At 38.7% G+C, this 6,039-nt stretch overlaps 1 long non-coding RNA gene across 2 annotated transcripts; it reads right to left on the reverse strand.

The window, feature by feature from the left end:
* Positions 1-317: 317 nt before the first annotated feature.
* Positions 318-5,798, reverse strand: LOC126991391 (uncharacterized). 2 transcript variants are annotated; one of them, XR_007745467.1, is made up of 4 exons: positions 5,570-5,798; positions 5,452-5,518; positions 3,723-5,271; positions 318-3,576 (listed from the first exon to the last, which is right to left on the reverse strand). It is a non-coding gene; the product is annotated as an uncharacterized LOC126991391 (long non-coding RNA). The 2 variants fall into 2 exon arrangements; XR_007745466.1 differs by having other exon boundaries at positions 5,452-5,798.
* Between the last annotated feature and the right edge of the window lie 241 nt (positions 5,799-6,039).

A 6,039-nucleotide genomic window follows, 5' to 3' on the forward strand; every position in this document is an offset into this window, starting at 1 on the left:
CTCTACTGTTAATAAGACAACCGGACCCTCTACATCAGTTTCCCCTATCATTCTCAGCAGACTTGTTTTCCTACCTCTATTTCCTCTACTGTTGACTTAATAAAAGAACTGGGCCACGTACTATTTTGCCCTATCATCACAAGAAGTCCTTTGTTCTTTCTACTATTAATAAAACCACCCCCATTTTTTTTCTTTTTACATCAGAGGACACGGAAATAAAAAAGTACAAAAAAAAAAAGCCCGCTACTTGCCGCTCCTATAAAAGATAAAAGTAGAATGCCCAAAAGAGAGCTCAATTTCGGGTGGAGAGGTGTCTTGCCCCCCCCCCCTCCCAATCCTCCCCCACCCCCTCTCTCTCTCTCTACGAAATGCGCGGCGTTAAACCCAAAAGCGTTCAATGCGTTAAGGACTTGGGGGTCAAAATCACGTCAACACCTTGCCCCACCCTTGAACTGTGTAACCAGCCTCCTCTCTTGCCCCGTCATCGTTCCCAAGAAGCAGCATCGATGTCATCTCTCCCACGCGTCCTTTCCTTAACGTCTTCACCCGGTGGTCATCATCGCGCTCCTGATAACCGTTTCCTGTCCTGTGTCTTGTTTGTGGATGCGTTTCCCAGGCAGCACAGGACGTCTTGCTTGCTTTTGTTAGGTGTAGACGAATTTGGTGTTGTTGAGGGAAGTGTGGTAGATGAGAATGACAAGTTGAAGGGACTTATTTTCATTGTTATTTCCCTATTTTTTGGTTGCCCTTGAAGTGTTTCCTTTGCTGTAAATAAAAAGTGTGGTACCGTACGTAGAGATCAATTTAAGATGAGAGTGGAAGGGAAATATATATAGAAGGAATTAAGTGGAAATTTACAATAGAAAGGAAGAAGGGCCCTTGAGCTGTTTCATTTGCTGTTAAAAAAAAAAAAAAGTGTGATACATAGAGAGATCAATTTAAGATGTGAGTGGAAGGGAAATATAGAAGGAATTAAGTGGAAAGTTAAAATAAAGAGGAAGTAGGGCCCTTGAGCTGTTTCCTTTGTTGTAAAATAAAAGTGGTACCCTACATAGAGAAATCAATTTAGGATGGGAGTGGAAGGGATATGTATAGAAGGGTTTAAGTGGAAAGTTACAATAACAAGAAAGTAGAGGATAGTAGATGAATTTGTTGTTTGAAGTATGTGGTTATCAGTCAGTGTCCTTTTGTAAGATCTTCGTCAGCTGTCTGTGTCAAAAAAAATAAAATAAATAAATAAATAAATAAATAAATAAATAAATAAGTCACCCATCTATGCTTCCATTCTATTACCCAATCCAATTTTCTCACTTAATTCCTGTCTGTGTTTCCTTTCCTTTGCCTAACCCAATGTTCTTTCCACGTAATTCCTTCCTTCAGTTTATATTTTCCTTTAACTCCCCTTCTCTTGAAAAAAAAAAAATAAATAAATAAATAGTCACCCATCTACGCTTCCATTCTATTACCCAATCCAATTTTCTCACTTAATTCCTGTCTGTGTTTCCTTTCCTTTGCCTAACCCACTGTTCTTTTTACGTAATTCCTTCCTTTCTGTTTATATTTATTTAACTCTCATTCTCTTAAAAAAAAAAACAGTCACCCATCTATGCTTCCATTCTATTACCCAATCCAATTTTCTCACTTAATTCCTGTCTGTGTTTCCTTTCCTTTGCCTAACCCAATGTTCTTTCTACGTAATTCCTTCCTTTCTGTTTATATTTATTTAACTCTCATTCTCTTGTAAAAACAGTCACCCATCTACGCTTCCATTCTATTACCCAATCCAATTTTCTCACTTAATTCCTGTCTGTGTTTCCTTTCCTTTGCCTAACCCACTGTTCTTTTTACGTAATTCCTTCCTTTCTGTTTATATTTATTTAACTCTCATTCTCTTGTAAAAACAGTCACCCATCTATGCTTCCATTCTATTACCCAATCCAATCTTTTCGCTTAGTTCCTTATATACTTCTCTTTCCCTAATCTCTTCAAAAAGACTTAAGATTAACCTTTCCTCACACAGTTTTCCCTCCAACTCGTTATTTTTATATACCACACACTTTTACAAATTATCGTCACAATTCCCATGTTTTCTTCATATTTCTTAACGCTCTCTTCTTCCCATTTCATCGCGTCCTTCCCGTCCAAACCTTTCACTTTCTTAAATTGAATTTCCTACCGCATAATTGCCCCTTCACTTTTTTTTTTTTTATCTGCATTTCAAATTCTCGTCACTCACTTCTTTCTGTTACCTAACCAAACGTTCTTCTGCCTTCCTCCCTTCCTGTTCATATTTCAATTCCACTCTTCAGATTAGCTTCCTTATAAACCACATTCCCTTCACTTCAACTATCTACTATGTGCTTCTCTTTAACTAATTCGTCAGGCTTTCAATGTTTCCTTTAAATTACCTAACTCTCTGTTCTTCCTAATTCATCACTTCCTTCCTGTCTCTCTTTCTCCTTTATTCTCTCTCTCCTCTTACATTAAACTCCGTACCACACCTTTAGTCACTTCAACTTGTCATTTCTAATTTTTTATCTGCCTCACACTTCTCAAAAACAACTTATTCGTCATCTTTCTCAAGTGCGAGTTTCTGTTACCTAACCCAATGTTCTTTCTACGTAATTTCTTCCTTCAAGTTTTTACATTTTCTTTTCCACTCTCCTTCTCGGTATTCAATTCGTCATCTTTCTCATGTGCGAGTTTCTGTTACCAAACCCAATATTCTTTCTACGTAATTTCTTCCTTCAAGTTTATACATTTTCTTTTCCACTCTCCTTCTCGGTATTCAATTCGTCATCTTTCTCAAGTGCGAGTCTATATTACCTAACCCAATGTTCTGTCTACGTAATTCCTTCCTTCCCCTTGACATTTTCCTGTAACTCTCCTTCTCTTGAAATAAATCTAAATCATCTATCCCGTATTTCCCTTCCATTGCCTAAGTCACTCTTCTTCCCATTGAATCACCTCTTATTTTTTTTTATAGCAGAGGAAAAGCTCAATGTTAAAAAAAAAGGAAAAAAGAATGAAAAAAAGCCCGCTACTCACTGCTCCTATTAAAAAAAAAAAGTTCAGAGGAGTGGCCGAAAGAGAGGTCAATTTCGGGAGGAGAGAGAGGCCTATCCTGATGATGTCTAATTTCCCTTCCACTCTCATCTTAAAACAGTAACTTCGCCTATGCTTTCTTTTCATTAATACTCTTTTCTTCCATTTTCATCTTCCATCTTCCTGTATTTTCTCTTCTACTCTCCTCTTAAAACAACACATTCGTTACCTACCCGTGTTTACTTTCCATCTACCCAAGTCTCTGTTCTTTCTATCTTAAGTACTTCCTACGTTTCTGTATTTACCTAAGTTAACGTTGTTCCCACCTACCCACTCTTTCTTCCTGTCTTCATTTCCCTTTCCATTTTCCTTCTCTTCCAACAAGAACCTCTTCGTCATCCTTATATGCGTCCTTTCCATCTACCAAGTCTCTGTTCTTCCTATTTTAAATACTTCTTACGTTCCTGTATTTAATCTATGTACTTCCTGTCTTCATTTCCCTTTCCACTCGCGTTCTCTAACAATAAAAACCTCTTCGTCATCCTTATATGCTTCCTTTCCATCTACCAAGTCTCTGTTCTTCCTATTTTAAATACTTCTTACGTTCATGTATTTAATCTATGTAATACTTCCTGTCTTCATTTCCCTTTCCACTCGCGTTCTGTAACAATAAAAACCTCTTCGTCATCCTTATATGCGTCCTTTCCATCTACCAAGTCTCTGTTCTTCCTAATTTAAATACTTCTTACGTTCCTGTATTTACCTAACCTAACGTTGTTCCCACCTACTCACTCTTCCTTCCTGTCTTCATTCCCCTTTCCACTCGCGTTCTCTAACAATAAAAACCTCTTCGTGACCTTTCCATCCTTCCGTTCCATTACCTAACCCACTATACTCTTCTTCCCACGTAACCATTTCCTACACGCCTTCATTCCGCCCATATCTAAAAGAGTCGTATTAGTAAAGATTTCTGCGCCCAAGTTCATATATTTGACAAGGCATTCGTAGAGTTTGGGGCATTTCCTGGGGTAGTTTTATGGCCCTGATGGTAGCTTGATCCTTCTCCTGTACCATGAGTTTAAAAGAACACTCATTAGAACCCGATTGATCTCATTTTTGGCTTTTGGAAATAGCTGATGTGAGAAGGGAAAGTGTCTTTTCTTGGGTCCTGTTCCCTCTGTTATCTTATTCCCTTTTAAGTCACAGTTTCCTCTATGTCTTTCCTTAACTTCTGTTCCCTTACTCTTCTTCCTTAACTGTCTATCTTTGTCGTGTGTTACTATTTCCGAGTTCTTATTTCCGACCGTCTCTGTCTTTCCCTCACTGTTCTTGCTTCACTAAATGTCACTGTTGCGTTACTGTGGTCGCGTGTCATATTTCCGCTTGGTTTAAATTATCACCTCTTCAACCTATGTCCTTCCTTTTGCCGCTAGAGACAATGTTATCCTTCACACTTCCGCCCTATTGCCTTCCTCTTTTTCCTGTACAAGCTCCTCCATCCATGACTAGTAGGTCGGCATTGTAAGACCATTCTGCCTCTCTCTCATTAACTATTCCCAAAGTCCACAAAGGAGGTCATCGCGTTCTCATGAGTGTTTTTTTTTAGGTTCATGGTACAGAAGAAGGGTCAGACTATCACCAGGGTCATAAAACTACCCCTGGAAATGCCCCAAACTCAGACGAAAAACGTGTCAAATAATTTATGTGTGTCTAGGATCCTAAAGGCTTAAGAATAGGGCCAGATTTTCCTTTATGTGAACGTCAGCATATTTAAACACACTCCTGGCTTTAAATTAAGTGAAGGACTAGCCTATACCCAACACTTTACTAATTCACTAACCTAACCTAACTTACTAGCTCACTAACCTAACCTAACTAACTAATCTAACGTCACTACCTCACCAATATAAACTAATCCAATACCTTATCAACCTAACCTAATTTACTAACCTAACCTAACCTAACTTACTAGCTCACTAACCTAACCTAACTAACTAATCTAACGTAACTAACTAACCTATTGTAAGTCACTACCTCACCGATATAAACTAATCCAATACCTTATCAACCTAACCTAACTTACTAACCTAACCTAACCTAACTTACCTAGCTAACCCAACATACTAACCAAACTTAACTTGCTATGCTACCTCACTAACCTAACCTAACTTACCTCACTAACCCAACATACTAACCTAACTTACAACCTCACTAACCTAACCTAACCTAACTTACCTCACTAACCGAACATACTAACCTAACTTAACTTACAACCTCCCTAACCTAACTTAACCTCACTAACCCAAAATACTAAACTAACAACTTACAACCTCAATAACTTAACCTAACCTAACTTACCTCACTAACCGAACATACTAACCTAACATAACTTACAACCTCACTAACCTAACTTACCTCACTAACCCAACATACAAACCTAACTTAACTTACAACCTCACTAACCTAACCTAGCCTAACTTACCTCACTAACCCAACCTAACTTACCTCACTAACTTAACGTAACCTAACTTACCCCACTAACCCAACATACTAACCTAACTTAACTTACAACCTTACCAACCTAACCTAGCCTAACTTACCCCACTAACCCAACATACTAACTTAACCTAACTTACAACCTCACTAACCTAACCTAACTCTCCCTGCCAACGGGGACGAAGTTTGACAAGGTATTAAGCAAAGAGGAACAACGCCGCAGAAGTTTCAATAGAGATTTAATAAACATATACCTGACCGTTCCCCCCCCCCTCCACCCCCCCCCCCGCGCCCCCCACCTTTGCAGTTCATCCAGGTAAAGTCAATATTCGCATGGCTACCTGCATTGTATATACCTACCTTCTGTTTGATGTTTTATTTTATAGTTCACTTTTTATATCGGGTTTTAATTGTTTTATGATGCGTGGGTTGTGTGTGTGTGTGTGTGTGTGTGTGTGTGTGTGTGTGTGTGTGTGTGTGTGTGTGTGTGTGTGTGTG

The sequence above is a fragment of the Eriocheir sinensis genome, unplaced genomic scaffold (genome assembly GCF_024679095.1).
Source record: "Eriocheir sinensis breed Jianghai 21 unplaced genomic scaffold, ASM2467909v1 Scaffold271, whole genome shotgun sequence".
In the NCBI taxonomy this organism is placed as follows: domain Eukaryota; kingdom Metazoa; phylum Arthropoda; class Malacostraca; order Decapoda; family Varunidae; genus Eriocheir; species Eriocheir sinensis.